Source organism: Tauraco erythrolophus, chromosome 2 (genome assembly GCF_009769465.1).
Source record: "Tauraco erythrolophus isolate bTauEry1 chromosome 2, bTauEry1.pri, whole genome shotgun sequence".
Lineage (NCBI taxonomy): Eukaryota > Metazoa > Chordata > Aves > Musophagiformes > Musophagidae > Tauraco > Tauraco erythrolophus.
Window position 1 is genome coordinate 61105775 of NC_141466.1, and position 18035 is coordinate 61123809.

The following is an 18035-nucleotide window of genomic DNA, read 5'->3' on the forward strand; positions in this document are numbered from 1 at the left end:
ATGATGTCTTGCAGAAACTCTCACAAAAAGGTTGTGATAATGAGGAACTGCATGCAGAGCTCTCAAATCCCACTCTGATGTTACAATTACAAACATTTTCTTCTCAGAAGTGTGCTTTTGCTTCCTCATGCACATACCAGCTACTACTCCACTGATGTCAAAGGAATTATTTTTGCTGAATTATACAGATAAAAATAAAGGTCAAACCTGGCCAAAAGCATACTCACAGAACCAGATTCACCAATATGCTCCTGCGGCTTTATATTACCCCAGTGATACAAGACAGCCATAAAACTAGATTAACTAATATAAGGCTGCTGTGTGTCACCAGAGGAGTACAGAGCAACAGGAACATCTATGGGAAATCTATATTGCAGTGTTTTACCGTTTTTACCTTCTCAACTTTCTGACTTTCTCATCACAGATGATTAGTACAAATTCCAGATGCAGAGAAAATATATGGAAAATAAATACTGGAAGAAAGAAAAACTAATCATTTAACAATAGTAACCCAAACAGGTTGTGACTTCTGTTTAAGTTAGTAGGCAAGCAAATCTCTACTGTTATGATTTTTAAACTCACTACAACCAGATTTCTTTGTAGGAAGAGATAGCAATATTGAGTTAGTTCTTATTAAAACCTTGCCATGCTTCTCAACTCTGAAACCAAGAGCTTCTGAAAAGCAATACATGAAGTCTAAAGTAGGGTGAAAACTCCTTAATTGATCATAGATCTTGACATCCAAAGATTTCAGATCCACCATCTCCCACGTGTATCAGACTCGGGCAACATCATTGTGCACAATTATAATAGTTTGAAATTCATATAGATCTATAAAGCAGACTTGGAAATCAGTTTCTTACTGTTTAGCTATGGTCTAAATGAGTCACAGTGGAATGGGTCTAAAATTATTTTTAAAATGTAAAATTTCAAAAACTGCAAATAAAGTGGGAAAACATATGAAACTTTTTCATGAATTCCTTTCCTATCTTCAGAGAAATAGAAAATATCTAATATAAATTTCAAAAATGTGGGGAGAAAAATCTTAAAAAATCTATGTCTGAAGTTACTTTCTCATATCAATTCTTGTAATACGGTAGTAAGGCTCTAGACTGAAATCTGAAACAGTTGGAAAAGGGCAGAAAGAGTTTCCTTAAACAAACTTAAACAAGATAGAATTTCCTTGCAGTGAGAATGATTAAATATTGGAATGACTTACTCACACTGGCCTATCTGTAAGAAAAGACAAGAGATGGCTCGCAGCCTGTGTGCAAAGAGGGAAGAAGATCTGGCTGAACATTGTGGTATGTATCTTTCTGGCGTGGGAATCTCTGAATCTGAAGTCCTCTGTTCATCCCTTAACTTTTGTGCCATGGACATAGTTACAATGTTTGCTACTCTATGATAAGATAATGAGGCAGACCCTACCTTCAGAGAATTTGAGGATTAAAATAAATTAGGGAAGTCAGTGACAAACTGAGTAGCAGAGATTCAGTCCAAAGGGAACTTGAAAAACTTGAGGACACGGTCAACAGAAAACTCCTGAAGTACAATGAAGAGAAGTGCAAACTTCATGCACTAGCACAGGTTGGGAACTGTCTCAATAGTAGCCCTGGCAGGAAGGTGGGAACCAGGTTGAATATGAGCCCACAGAGTACTCTCATCATGAATAACACATGCTTGGCTGTATTAGGGGAAAAGCAATGAAGGGGTCTAGGGAGGACACTGTCCCCTTCCACTTGGCATTGGTGAGACCCCATCTGTGTTCTGATTTGAGCCCTCAATATCTATTTGAGGCTAGAGGATGGAGTTAGGATTTAACTATTACATGGAACAATTCTTAGGGTAATAGCTGCTTGGACTGGAGATATAGCATTTAATGTTTTAGGATAAACAGGAGGTCCAGATGAAACAGTTTTCGCTTGTCTCTTCTGTCCTTAATTTCAAAGAAATCTAAAATAACCAGCTCTGTGAAGTCACTTTGTTTCACTGAGGGTTTTGGCAGAGTTTCTCTCCCACCGTGTTGCCAGGAAACATGGCAGAGTAAAATGAGTGTTGGACTGTCACAGCTTTAGGCCTTATGACTCTCAGGGATGAATGCCAAGTCAATCAGCATGCAGGGGAAGTTGCACACTTCGCAAGATCTGCGGCGTTACGTGACCCTGCAAAAGGGAAAACTCGTGAGGTTAGAGGAGAAAAAAAGACACGGAAGGAAGGAGCTACAGAGCAACTAATCCCACCATTTAATCTGAACTGGACTACTACTGCCTGTGTTTCATTTGAGCAGATGATATCTGAGCAGATAATCTGAAAACAGCTATACAGAGAAATTAAATGATGGTAGCATGATAACCCTTCAGTTCCCTAGTAGGAGTGTGATAAGGGACTCTGCAAACCACTTCACGCCACTTAACTTTGCACCTTGACTTATCTTGATTTATATTGTCTTATTTTGTCTTGCCCTGCCTTGTCTTATCAAGACATTCCTGTCAGAGCTATCTGAGAATAGTCCAATCCTAATTTTTCCACCAGATTTTCCAGCCTGTATTAAGTTTACTTAAGGATGAATAATCTGTTATCCTTCTGCGACAAATTAATTGCAGGCTGTTACAGAATGAGTGATGTGGGTACAAATTCTGTGAGTCTCTGCTATATTAAATTCAATATAGCCTTTGCTGTTGGGATAATCCTGTGCCAATACACTTGGCAAAAAGTATGGAATGTGTGTGCACAACGTGGGAATATTTCAGGTCGGTATTGACAGTTGCATACTTATGTATCTTTCAAAAAACTTGAAAAAATAGAGAAAGGATAGTTCTGAAGTATTCCTGCTACCCTGTGTACTTTATAAACTGCCTTGGGTTCAACATATGGTGCATTTTTCTAAACTAAATGTAAATAACTGTTTCTGATTGCTTTCAGAACTGTAATTCTACTATAAAATATATGTCAATTATTAAAAAATGAACCAAAAATCCACAGGCATGTGAATGTCATGTTCTGTTAACCTGGCTTTACTGTCTACACATGTGGTGGATGAAGGAGTGGAACAGCTATGGTATGATTTAGATTCAGTCCTACAGAGAACTGCATAAGCTTAATGATCACTGTTTTGGGGGGTGGCTATACTGAGATCTGTACTATGACTGCAGTTCATACCAGTTGTTGAGGCTGATTCATCTTTAAACTAGCTCATTAGGTACTGCTGGGAGAGCAATTATCCCAGTACAGAACACAATACTGGTAAATTCCATGAATCTTACCCAGCCTCCTTGTGGGTTTTGCATCCTGCACTGGATCCCTCCCTACATTTATAACTACATTTCTAGTAGTGTCCAGGCTAGTTTATTTAGAAACAGCTTGTGCCTACATGTATAATTTGTAGACACAGTACAGAAAAATCCTCAGGCGGTGAGAACTCTTTAATCCAATTAGTCTTTTGCAATAGTGTACCCATAAAAATGTGTTTACACATGGATATGGACCACTTGTGGGGACAGATTCCAGCAACTGGTACAGCTGAGGCACTGAAGAACATGACTTCTTGTACTGGAGGGAGCTCTATTCTGAGTTACTTCAGAAACTGTGGTTAGTCTCTACTTAGCGTAAAGCCGTATGCTGTGAATTGGCAACCTTGGTTGAAGTCAGCAGGAGCTGCATGTGTGTAAGGGAAGAATTTGGCCCATTAGGACTTAATATGGCACATCAAAGGAAGATAGAGCTGGCATCTTTTGGAGAAATTTCTGATATTCACATGCAACTGCACACTGTGGGTGGCATTGAGCTGGGTATGAACTGATGAGAGCATAGGCAGGAACCAGAGCAACTGCAGCTAAGAGGAGGTCTGCAGACCACCCCCAGGATGCTGTAAGACCACCGGTCTCCTTCAGAAATGGGAAGGAGGCAAGGGTAAATGGAGACTACAAGCATTACAGGCTCTTGCAACAGAAAGCAATTTGCTGTTACCAATGGGAACTGCGTCTAGGGAGAGGAGCTGAGCGTAATTTTTTCTTCATACTTGGAACTAGCTCCTGAGATCTTATTGAGAAAAAAATCAGTTGAGTAAATTTGGTAAAGTGGTGAAAATGTGCAGCTTTGGCAGGATGGGGTCTCAGATTTTAGTCTATTCAATTCAGTAGGGTTTTTGTCCAATTGTTTGAAGATCATATCTTCTTGTTGTGATGAAATGCACATAGTGCAGCCTGATGTTATAGTTTATTCTTGTTTTATGATGCACAGGTGTATGTGCACGTGCATGCTAGGCTATCTGATGGTGTATATTTGTTTGAGACCGGTTGCTCTCCTCATGGTCACAGCTAGCAGATTAGGCTAGCAGATTAGAGCTCCATATCTGAATGCAATAGGCTGTGTTTAAAAGCTTTTGATACACTACTTTCTACACTCTAAGGCTACGTTCAGGCTTCTCCTTTCCTAATGTGTGTGGGCTATTCCACGTCCCTCGTTACTCCCCAAATTCATCGTGCCAGACCCCTCTCATGCTGGCAGCAGCAGCATGTGCACTTTGGTGATTTATAATACTGGGCTCCTTGGGGAAGAGTGGGTTTCACTGGCAGTAAAAGGGGTTGTTGTGCAGGTGGAAACTTGTTTAAACAAATCTGAACTGAAGTTGTGATATAATGGAGGTTGGTAGTTTAACATAAGCCCTCAATGTCCAGAAAAACTATGTTATTGTACACATCAGAAATCTGCCTGAGCTCTTCATTTCAGAGATTTCTCTCAACTGAAAGGAAAAAGAAAGTACTATTGGGGTAAATATATAACTAAAATCAAATGTTCTTGGGTATCAGAGTGCAGGTGATGTGCATGGGGAAAAACACAAGGAATTATTGTTGTCAGCATGGTTAACAAATAAATGAATTGTGTTTTCACTGCTCACTAAAGTCTTTGTTTTTACTTCTAGCTTCCTGAAAGCAAATTTCAGGTACAAAAATCTCCCAAATCCTGTGATTCTGAAAAATACTGAGGTTGTAATGGTGAGAAAAAATAAGGTCAGAAGCTGCTGACTAAATATTCTTCCCTGAGTAATATATTCCTTAGATAATGCTATTGTCTATAAACTATACATGTGATTTTCTATTCAGACTGTTGAATGGAAAAGTTCAAAGTGCAAGTTTGGTTCAGATAATCATCCAGAAGTCTGAATGTTTATTGAAATTTTCTGAACCTATCAAATCTCCAGCTTGAACTGGCAGTCTCGTGAAAACCAGCATTTCATGTGAGATTTCTGGCACTTACCTTTCAGGTGCTGGCCAGAAACATCATTTTTGTGGTGTTACAGTTTCAGACCTTGATGGCAATTACGATTGTCAAAACAGAAACTATCTCTCTACTTGTTCCAGGACTTCAAAATATTTGGTTGCAGCTTGATTCCGAAAGTGTGAAAAGGTTGAGGAGAAGGGTTTTAATTTCCTTTTTATTTTCTTTTTTTTTTTCCTCTGACTCCTTTTGTCTCTTTTGAATCAGTTCTTCATTATCTCAAATGAAATGTCCCAGTAGTGAAATGATCCTAATTTTTGTTAGATCTGGTAGTTCTTGTGCCTCTTCAGAACATCAGACCTATAAAGCAACTGTACAGTAGTTTATTTCTTTGTCGTCAGCTCTGTCTGTTGAAAATTAAAACATTTTCCTCATCTTGATGTGTGGCATATCTGACTGCAAAAGGCCCCACCATCTGTTTTAGGGCCTGTAGAACTTAGCAGAGAATGTGAACACCATCGTAAGAAACTTCCAGTGTTTGTTTTATTTCATTTCAGATACAAACTAACTTCATATAATCTCAATACAGAGCATTTTATGTATTTTTTTTAATATATACTGCTTTAAATTGAAAAACAGATTTCACATCCTATCTTCTCAGGTTCCAGGAAAAAAATTACTAAGGAACTTTTACAGTACACAGGAAAAAGTCTGTGCAGTAAGACAAGGCTGAGGTTTCTCTTGTCTAAATTTTAGTGGTTTAAAACAGATATTTAGCTGAGGCTAGCCATGTATGTTCCCTCTGCTAACTACAGACAGATTCCACTCAGCCCTAGGCAGGTTAATGTCAGGCAGTCTGTATCCTAAAGTTTGATCCGTTTGGGTGGAGGAAAAAAGCAGTTATGTTGCTTCTCCACAAATATTCCTCTGCTCTCAGTAGTGGATTCCACCATTTGGATCTTGGGACAGTTTAGTCTTTAATGTTGAATCTGTGCTGTCAAAAAAGTCTCTAGAAATAAACTTAGTTAATTAATACAAGCTTGGTTAATTTACAGGCTTATATTTATCACTGCAGGAAGATGTTTATTACAGTGGACCTGCTTTCTCTCTCAAAGAAGAGACTGCCAAAATAATTTCTGGGTTGTTCATGCTTAATTACATCTCAGAGTTGCTATCTTGAAAGGAGAACCTTCTGGGTCTCCCTAAATGGATGAAGCCATACTTCTTTTTTAAAAAGCCATTGCAACATTATCAAATTAAAGCCTACAGAAAATATCCGGAGTTCATGGGTGCAGTATCTTCAAGCACATATGTTGTCATGTGAAAACTTGCATGTACTTCAAGTTTTCTTTCTAATATGTATTTGTTTTTCTTGGTTTATCACAGTTAGCATCTGTTCTTATTTCTAATCTTACTGGGAAAATGTCTGCACCAACAAACTCAAACAGGAAGAAATTTTTGTCTCAGTTTAAGTATCTTTGCTATAGACCCTGCAGGTTTCTTCGTTAGTTAAACTGTGACAGGTAAAATTTTGCATTCTGCTTGAAAATCTTCACTTCCAACCCCATGACTTTAATTTAATATTTTTTAAAGTGAGTTCTGACACAGTGTTCTGTTAACTTTCACAAGTGAGCCACAAACCTGGCTGCTGACTATTCTGGCTTATGAAACCAACTGTGAAACTTAAATCTTTAAACAATTATTGAAGTCTTTGGGTTATAGTGATTCCACAACAGTTAAACTAATTACTTATAAGACATATCACCATACTTGGCCACTAGTAAGAATTTCTGCAATAATGTACAATTTTTCATATATAGAACTGAAGAGCATTATTCATCCTTTATCTCTGACAGCAAGTTTGCTTGAAATCTTCTGCAAAGATACTTACCTTTAGTCTAACCACCGAGAGCTATTTGGCACTCCTGAAAACCCCCAAATCTCCTTTCTGCCTCTGGTGCACTATTGTCTTGAAGTTAAACTCCTTCTGTAAAGCATAATTCAGACTTGAAAGCACTGACTCCCAAAATAAACTGCATAAATATCTCAAAGATTAGGGCTCATTTTTAAAATAAAGAGAATATAAGCAAGTCACAAGCAATATAACTACAAGGGGTTTGAGTGTTGCTTTTAGCTTAACAGTTCATCACCTACTGATTATATAGGATAAAAAAAAAAGGACAAACAGTCTAAATATCACATGCTATAGGCTGTTTTCTGAAGATATTGACAGCAATGGTGACAGTCCTCAAAATCAACAGGTCATTAATGAGTTCTGTTTTACCCTCAGTGCTTAGAACGTAACGGTGCAAATATGAAATAATTTGTTAAATGTTCCAAAATATTAATATGTCTGGGAGCAGGATATGGTGGTAGAAAGCACCTAGTAAGACAAATAGCACGGTTCTTGGCATAGCTACAGTTTCTAGAGGTCTCATGGTCCTACTAAGATACGCTTTCCAAAAGTAGAAAATCCGACTACCCTGAAATACGGCTTCTTCCTGAAACTCCTTAGAAACCAGCAGTCTTCAAAAGTCTTCAGATTTTGTGATATTGTGACAATTAAGGCTTTTCTCAAAATGATTTTGAAAAACTGGCATTCTGGGCAAAAGCTCATTGACCTTTCATTCCTTCCTGGCCTGTTAAACCTACAATTTATGGAATGCACAGTGTAAAAAGCTATGATTTTTAGCTGTGTGATATGTGGAAAATAATTTCCTCATATTCTGTACTTTTTTTTTACAAAGAGCGCTGTCAACATCCTATTAGCATCATAACGCACTGTCTGGGGCCAAATATTAAATATCCATTTGTCTTTTTGTTGTAGACATGAAAATTTCTCTGCAAGTTGAATGATATAGTACCTGGTCAATATTCTGTCAGTCTTTACTCAGGATAACATCAATAGAAGCTTTCTAGAACTGGTAGTGGTTAAAACTATATCGACTTCAGGATCTGGCAATCAAGAGATTATCTCCTAAGTAAAACCTGAATAGGGGATTCAGAATTTTTTTCAAGATTGTTTAATACTGAGAGGCATCATTTTAATTTTCCACACATGTAGAATTTGGCAGGAAGTAGTGAACGTGCTTTGTTTGACATCTGTTGACCTCATTTAATAATTGTTATTAATTCTTCTATTGCAACTTCTTTAGAATCGTATTACTTTCACGGGGCCCTGTGGGTGCCCTCTGGTGGCTGGATTAACACCTCATCGTTTGCTGATAATCCATGATCGCTAAAAAAAAAAAAAAAAAAAAAAAAAATTATTGCTCTATTCACACAAATAAGATTTAATTTCACCTAAAGACTCCATGCAGAAATTAGACAATTTCTGAAACAAGGACACTAAATTCAACCCGATGTTAAAGGAAGTGCGTTTGCTGTAAGCAAGTTATTAAGTAATAATAATAATGCTTAATCAAATAAAAAATCTAATTCAAATGTTTTTGAGATTATGCAAAATGGAAAACTAGCTTAGCTTCTGTTGAGATTAAAAATCTTGAAAACACCCTTGTCTCTTGATACTCTGCTATTTCTGATTTGAAGTCAAAACCAGGAATTGCAGGGGAGAGAAAAAAAAAAAGGAAAAAAAATAGACAAAAACAAAGGCAGATATAAAAATGGAAAACTAGAAACACAAACGAGTTTGAAATGGGAGGAAAAGTTAGTTCTTGTTTTATTCAAACCAAGTTTGATTCTAATCTCTAATGCATTTCTCCATCCATAAAAGTATTCTGTATAAGATACGTATTTTTCTCTTTATGTGACATGATAGCACACAGACTCATCAAACAGTTATTTCTATTTCCAAACAACATTTAAAAGGATCTAAACCACAGTACACATCCAAAGTGAAAGCTAACTTAGGAAACTAAGCTGTCAGATGTTTAGGAGTGTGATGTTAATCAAAACAATCAAGTGTTTGGGTTGCTTGTTTTTTTTTTTAAAAAAAGACAAATTAAGAGCAACACATTCCTTTCTCCCTTGGGGATGAAAACAAGTGCTGATTTACCAACTATCCCAGAGAAGGAGTTGAATTTATTTTTTTACAGAATTTCTATCTGAAAAACAGATGAGAGGAGAGAAGAGAGGAGAGGAGAGGAGAGGAGAGGAGAGGAGAGGAGAGGAGAGGAGAGGAGAGGAGAGGAGAGGAGAGGAGAGGAGAGGAGAGGAGAGGAGAGGAGAGGAGAGGAGAGGAGAAAGGAGGAGAATAAACCTGATGCAACACTGGTCAATGAATAGTGGGAAAAGTGATCAGCCATCATAGAGCCTGAAGCACCTTCACGAAATACCTGACAACCAGTGTTCTTGCAACCAGGCAAAATACTTCACCTGTGATAAGAGTTTGCATAATCAAGGAGGATAAATGGGCTTTACTACATAGACTTTTAGGGAAATAAAATGCAGAACACTCCTGCTATCTCACATCTTTTTTCATATGTTGTCTTGAAGTAATGGGATGAGTGAGCTTTGAAGCTCCATCTCTGTGTCTGACAAGAAAACACACTTCTCATAACTGTAGAAAAGGAGAGAAATTTAGCTTACATCTTCCAGCTTCAGTAGCTCATGGTTATAGTGCTGATGGTTCCTGTCCAAATCCTTATTTGTCAGCTGTCAGGAGGGCTGTCATGCTATTTTTCCTATTTCAAGATAGACATTACACCATTTCCTTACTGATGTAATGGAAATTTTACTCTTTGATGGTATGAACAAGTTGTATAGTTAAATATCTACCAGGCAATTTTAAGAATTAGTTTATAATCCTATCTCAGTGTTACACTTATTTAGACTTTCTGCATTAAATAATGGTGTTGTCAATGCTTTTTCAGTAAGTCTGTCTATTTATTTTAGTTTTATTTGTCACTCATTGCTGTAGCATTTGCAAGTCACCCATCCCAAACAGAAAGGTCCTCATTGGAGTTCATGAAGCATCTGACACTTCCCTTTTTGTAGAATTAAATCTCTGCTTGAGTTCAGAGATTGGGAAGCAGAAATGGCATGGAGTTTAGGAATAAAGAAGGGTGCTCACATGGTTATAGCCTTCTTGGTAGGAAGACTGTCTTTGAGAGGAAGGGACATTCACAGAATCACCGAATCACAGAATGTTAGGGATTGGAAGGGACCTCAAAGGATCATCTAGTCCAATCCTCCTGCCGGAGCAGGACGACCTAGATCAGATCAAACAAGAACGCGTCCAGGCGGGTTTTGAACATCTCCAGAGAAGAAGACTCCACAACCTCTCTGGGCAGGCTGTTCCAATGTTCTGTTACCCTTACTGTGAGGAAGTTCTTCCTCATATTTAAGCGGAACCTCCTATGTTCCAGTTTATATCCTCTCATCCTGGTCTGTAACAGCTGCTTTGCCTCAAACCTCTGATGCCAATTAGTGCGTGTTCATGGACTGCAGTTTAATTTTTTATGTAACTGGAAAGTGATTAAAAATTAAAATCAAAGACTAATCCAGCTCTGGATCTGACTGATGGCCACTGGAGGATTTGTAACATTAATCTGAGACACTCATGCTATCTCTGACCTCAGGAAGGTGGCAGCTGTACGTTGTTCCAGCTGGAAATTTTGCCTCACTCAGTTTCAGATGAAGCCTTTAATGAGGTTGCAAACATACAGATCACTGACACCTCTCCTCCTTCTCCCCTCAGGAGGAAGGGATGCAATTTCCTCAGAGGCTGGAGGGGAAAGAAACTTATTTTTCAATGAATCAGTCTGACTACACTGTCTTAGACATGAGACCGCCAAGCAACAAGAACGTTAAGTTACTGTTAGTGTTATTAATGCTAATGCTACAGTTGCTTCCAACTGGGCTGCTTTATTCAGAGGCAATGTATGTGCTGGTGGTAGAAGCAGCAGGAATTATATTTAAGGCTGTATGTCAATACAGTGCGGCCAGACTAACCAGCCTAACCAGTTTCATTCATTCACCAAAAGAAGCATAATCAGAACGGACTCCGTTAGTCTTCTGCCTTTGAGTTCTGAAAAAGGTGGAGAGAAGGATTTGCACTCTGAAGAGTCAGAGAGAAGCAGTTGGAGCCATTTCTCCTTTTGGGTTATGGCGGAATCTCAAGGTGCTGACTATGGCAAAAACAAGGAGAGGTCCAGCTCACCAAGCATGGAGAGCTTTCTTATGGCCATAACCACGAGGAGACACCTTTCAGAGTCATTAATGCCATCTCCACGTTCCAGTTTGTGTGAATGTAGAAGGCAGTTGTACGGATCACATTTTGGAGCTGGGTAGTTAGCACTTTCTGAATTACTTTTACTACTTTGAGTTATTATTCACCTTCAGTTTTTAAGACTTTTCTTCCTTTTTTCTGCATTCTCACCCTTTTTCTTCATATGCTTCTTTTCACCACCAGTTTCTTGACAGTAAAAAAAAAGATGTGTAAATGAGAGAGTTATTTTTCTTGTGTGGGGAAGGACAAAACAGCTGGAAACATTTCATCAAAAAACAAAAACCAAGTAAGGCATTTAGAAGGAACACATTTTGTTTCTTGCAAATTTGCCCAATATATTTTAGCACATCTACCTAGTGTCTATTTTAATTGTTTACATATAAATATATGTTCTAATCATAATTCATAATATAAATCTCCTATGATTGTTATGAAAATAAAATGCAATGTAGTTTATGCCTCTTTCCATGGGAAAATGCTGGTATTCTGGTGCGCTGAAGGAATCAGAAAGATTTATCTGAGACTCATATGCTTATATAAAAGTGATTCTCCTAGTGTTCAAAACAGAAGAAATAATCTGGAAATATCTATATACATACCTTCACAGTGATTTAGCCTAGATTGTAGATAATTCAAAACAAAAAATTCCTGCAACACTTCCTAGAGGTGAGATTAGAAAAACACTCCAATATCAAGATGAATTCCTGGAATTATGGATTTTCATATTGGTATCTTACATTTCCATTGAACTAATGGTAATTCAGAAAATGGTAAACTTACCTCTCTGGTGTTCCAGGTGACAAAGTGACAGGTGAGCACATTTTCCTGCCCAAATTAACATAGTTGAACTCCATGTAGCTATGCTGACCTGTGACTCTCCCACCAGTTCCATCTCTGGTTGGAACCACATCATCTTTATAGTCCTTGCTGCTTTAAATTCCAAATTAAAGAAGTATTTCTGACAAAGCAGTTGCCCCACATGGTTCCTCAAAAAAAAACACACTTTGAAAGAGCTTGCTGTATATTTTGTAACAATGCTGTTTAAACAAATCATTTTTGTGTTTATAAGAATGTGGAAATTGAGAACAAAAACCCTAAATTATCCATCTTGCTATCCTAGAAAATGTCAGGTTTTGAGTCTCACACATCATCAAATCAATGGCACTAGCTGTCTCTCGAGTTCCAGGAGTTTTACAAGCTCAGAGATACGTTATGATTTTCTGTGCAAAGAGATGGGAAAGTTAAATACAGGAAACTTTCTAGAATAACCAGAGGATCAGTATCATTAATATTTTTCAGTGTCATGTCTTCTGCCTCTTAGAGACCTTTATTGAGTTTGAACAACAGCAGAAAACCAAACAATATTTTATTTAATATATTTAGATCAGAATCTTGCAGCCTAGAAATACAGAGTGGTTTTAAAATACACGTAAAACAGTGGGAAATAATTTAATATATCTCTTACAAGGAATGTGGTAATATCTTAATTTCAACCAAAAGAGACAAGTTGAGGAGAAGTTAAAAGATGTTGCTTAAAAGAAACAAACGAATTCCCCTAAGTCTTCTAGACATAAAAGTTCTGTCCATATTAACAGTGGCTCTCCAAACAAGGGACATTTACATGTTTCCATGTTTATTTAAAGTGCTGGTATCTCACAGTCTGTTTGCTTCAGTTCTAATGGAAATCTTGACAACAGCAGCTGACTATGTGATGGGCTGTTACATATGTACCCTCAGAACAAGCTCATGCTTCTTGATGCTCCTTCTGTCCTGAGACCAGCTTTCTCAAAGCACATATGGAGTCACGAGTCGTGTGAAGCTCCCATGGCTATGGCCTGTGAAAGGTACCTTTGACATCACACTAACAAGGATATTAGTCACCCCAGTGACGTCTTGGATATTCCTCTCTTTGTCTTGGTATCAATTATCTTTTGAGCGTTTGAAGCACTGTCTACTAGACATGTTAGAAAATGCATTGAAGCACAGTAGAACCAGGTTATTCCAGGAACCTGTGGAGGAACCAGTTTAAGTAGTCCATCATATAGAGCAGACTTCAGTAATTTAGTAAGCCTCTTAAGTTAGTAGCTAATTGTCCATAATCAGTGGAGAGAGGCCAGGCTGAGAAAGTTGGAGCTGTTCAGCCTGGAGAAGGCTCTAGAGAGACCTTATTGAGCCCTTTCAATACTTAAAGGGAGCTTATAAGAAAGATGGAAGGAAACTTTTTACCAAGGTCTACAGTGACAAGACAAAAGGCAATGGTTTTAAACTGAAAGAGGGTAGATTTACACTGGACACAAGGAAGAATTTTTTTACTATGAGGATAGTGAGACACTGGAACAGGTTGCCCTGAGAAGATGTAGATGCCCCATCGCTGGAAATGTTCGAGGTCAGGTTGGATGGGGCTTTGAGCAACCTGATTTAGTGAAAGATGTGCTTGCCCATGTCAGGGGGGGTGGAATAAGTGTTCTTCAAAGGTCCCTTTCAACCAAAACCATTCCGTGATTCTACGATTCTAAGCACCTCTGGAAAGCCATTGTCCTGGTTTTGACTGGGACAGTTAGTTTTTATTTTAGCAGCTGGAAGAGCTCTGTGTTTTGGTTTTAGCATATGGTTCATTATGAGAAGAATTTTGATAGCACACTGATGTTTATAGCTGGTACTGAGATAGTGAGGACTTTTCAGCTTCCCATGTTTTGCCCGTGTGCAGGAACACAACAGGCTGGGTGGCACATGGCCGGGACAAAGGGTCCACAATTCCCTTTATGATTCAAACTTAGACTTAGGATTAAGGGCTAAATTGGCCAATAAAATATTCCATATCATGCAGTGTCATGCCCAGTATATAGATGAGGGTTGACTGGGAAGAAGGGCTTCTGCTCTTCCAGGAACTCTCTTTGGAGGACTCTCTATCAGACTCTCAGGCTCTCATAGTGCTATCTCTATCTTGCTCTCTTTTCAGCCTCTAGCTCGTCCAGGATTGTGGTGTCAGGACTTATCTGTTTAGGGATCATTTGCCAGGACGGGACAGGCATTGGTCACCAGGCGGTGAGCAATTACACTGTGCATCACTTGTTTGTATATATTATTATCATTATACATATATATTAATATATTATTTTTAACATTATTACTCTAAATTTTGTATTATCATTATTAATTGTTCTTAACTCACGAGTCTTCTTCCCTTTTCCCCTTTAATTCTCTTCCTCATTCCCCAGGGGTGGGGGAGGGTGAGTGAGCGGCTGTGTGGTGTTTAGTTGCCGTCTGGGCTAAACCACAACAGCCATTCAACCCATCCAAAGATATGACTTGCCCTCTGCAAGCACCCATCTTTCTTTTACTGACCTGTAAATGTAACCTGTGGTGGTTATGCATTTAGTTAAATAGTCAGGTGAAGAATTATTATTACAAGGGAAATCTAAGCTTTATTAGTGTTGCGTAAATCCAGCTTTATTAGTGCTGCGTGAAATGAAATTATGAATTACAGTTAGTAGACAGTCTCTTTGCAATTATAAAAGAATGTACTGTTACTAAAAGAAAATTATTTTACTGAGTTATGTTTAATTTACCAGCACATTTACTAGAAATAGGCAAACAATTAGATAATTTGACCAAACATATATTTTATACACAGTTACTCCATATTTCAAAGATGATTTCGTCTACGCCAAGAACAGACATGTTGCTCTGATAGTGAAAGAATCATCACTTCCACCAGACTCATTTATGTGTGCTTTTACTTTGCTGCAAGACTTTGCCTGCACAAAGCAGGACAGTGTACATATGCGTGGAATCATTTGCTGCTTCACTCAAATGCAGATACATCAGGAAAAGAATAAAGCAACTTTATTTCAGCTTGAAAGACCATCACGCAACTGGAGTTAGCCTGTTGAAAGAATAGGATGCATAAGAAAGGAATATAATAAGAATTTTTCAAATGTCTCCTAGCCATTGTTTTTTATACTAAAAAATAACAAAACTACAAAAGTCATTCACTTCTCATACAACAGTTTTTGGAAAGAAGTAAATATGGACTTATTTTGGATTGGGTTTGCAAGAGGCTTTTAGGTAAATAGAAGAGAATCATCATCTTCACAATGAAATCATGGTAGGATTCGTCAGAAGGTCATCTTCTACAACGCTTCCTGAGTAAGTCCTGGTAATTACTTGTGAGTTGATGCACTGACCCTACATATGTAACATTTCATGTTAAATTCTGGACATTGGATTCATCCACATTCCTAACTGGTGCAGCATGAAGACAGACGAGTAAGTGTTTGTTTCACTGCTATCCATATGGCTCTAGCAGGATGCGTCCATGCCATGTCTTTACCAGCACTGTAGTTCATGCCAGTTACTGGTGCCACTCACACGCTATGTGTGCAAGGAGAGCTAAATACTGAAGGACAAGGCATCTGCATTACAAGTGGATACTCTAAATAGTGCTTCTGGGAATGACTTCAAATTCAGTTACACTAGGAAGGAAACTACTTCAAGTGCCTCAGGTGTGCACTTGAGTGCATATAGTAAGATAGTAATTTGCAAAATAAATTTGCACCTAAGAAGAATCCATTTTCAGTTCACTAAAACATTAATATAAATCCACCCATTGTACACTAGATTAAAGAACTGCATGTTCTAGAGCAAAGTCATGGCCCAGGTTTTATCCCTAGTCAAATTTCATATCAGAATTCATACCTGTAGTACACAGCACCAGTTTTCAAAGAGACAAATTTATGGATCACTCAAAGTTATGACTGGAATGGAGCCATGAATCATCTAGACCATTTTCCCAGTCTTATCCCTATGCAATGGTAATTAACAAGCTTTCTGACTTTCAACATTTTTATTAGTTAAACAATTGCAAGAGTTTAACTATTCTTTTAGTTTGAAAGTTTTCCGTTATCTGATTATAATTTCCTCTTTGCTAAATTGTCAATTTATTCTTATCATGCTTATGAATGGCATAGAAAAAAGCCTATAATCTTTCTCTTCCTAGGTCTTTTACATATCTTATCATCTCACCAGTTCATGTCCCACTCCACTCAACTGCAATTTTCCCTTTTAAAAGAGTAGTTCTTTTTGCATTTCCACAGAGGTCATGTTTTCTTAATCTCTTGGTTTTTTGCTCCCCTTTGGACTCTTTCCAATACGTCTACATGTTTCTTTACATGTGGTGTTGAAACTGGGCAGAGTACTCCATCTGAGGTTTCCCTGGTGCTGAGTAGAATGGAATAATTCTCTCCTCTGTCTCAGAGACAACACTCCTGTTATCACACTCCCAAATGACAGTTGTCTTTTTTGCAGCAGCATTAAAGAGCAACGGACAGGTTTTGTACTCCCCTATAGTCTCAAGAGCCTTTTCCACACTGATGCTTTCTGGCTAGTTTGTGCAGTTGTTTTTTCTTTCTTATATGTGATCCAGAGTTTGCAGAATGAGAGTATGTGTTTCCCGCACCTCGATGATAAGGGGAGATACTTGTCTATACAGACAAATCTTTCACACTGATGTTCTTTCAAGACAATTTATCTGCTGGAATTCATACAGAAAATTGTTTGATGAACTTAGGCAAATTTTGTAGCTGTCTTTCAAAATGGGTTACATTCACTTTGGAATAACTTTGTGAGAATGAAGTTAACACAGACATACGTCCATGCTAAAAAAGTAAGGATCTGTTGCATATGGTTTGCACTGTACCAGTCTATTTACGTATGTAGCTTCTAATGCTTTACGGTTATGCTATTTTGTGGTGAGTTAACCTTGGCTAACAGCCAAACACCCACCCAGCTGCTCACTCACTTGTCTCTCTCACCACCACCCCTCACTGGGTCACAGCGGGGAGGAAATTGGATCAGAAAGCTTGTGGGTCGAGAAAGAGACAGGGAGATTGCTTACCAATTACCATCACAGGAAAAACAGACCGAACACTGGGAAAAAAGAATAATTTATTGCCAATTATAATCAATTTAGTTAGTGAGGATCAAAAAGACAAAGACAAAACCCAACACCTTTCCTCCTCTACCAGTCTCAACTTTACTCCTTCAATCCAGACTCCTTTACACACCCCTCAGCAGCACAGGGAGGATGGAGGATGGGGGTTGTGGTCAAAGCATAGCACTTTCTATTTGCTGCTCCTTCCTTCTCACAGTTTTCTTCTGCGCTAGTGTGGGTCCTTCCCATGGGCTGCAGTTCTTCAGGATAAACCTGCTCCATGGAGCATGGGTTCTCCAAAAAAAGAGTGAGAAACAAGTGAGGGAATACTGAAGTCAGAGGAGGAGTAGAAGGTGCTCGAAGTGCCAGGCCAGGTATTCTTTGCAGCCCATGGAGAACCCATGCTCCGTGTAGCAGGTTTATCCTGCAGAGATATTGGGCTATGAGACAACAGCTATTTCAAACCAGAACAGAAGAGATCTACTGCAAGAGCAATTTTATTGCCAGAATGTCATCCATGTCATAAGTCTGAGGAACACGCTATACAAATAATTCTAAAATGATGATATTGTGAGAATATAATTTGCAATAAGAAGACGCCAGAAGAATCTAATCCACATATATTTTCTTAGTAAGCATTTCTCTGCGATTTTTAATTATTTTTATTCTAAAAGCAAAAACGTGTTTACAGATGTT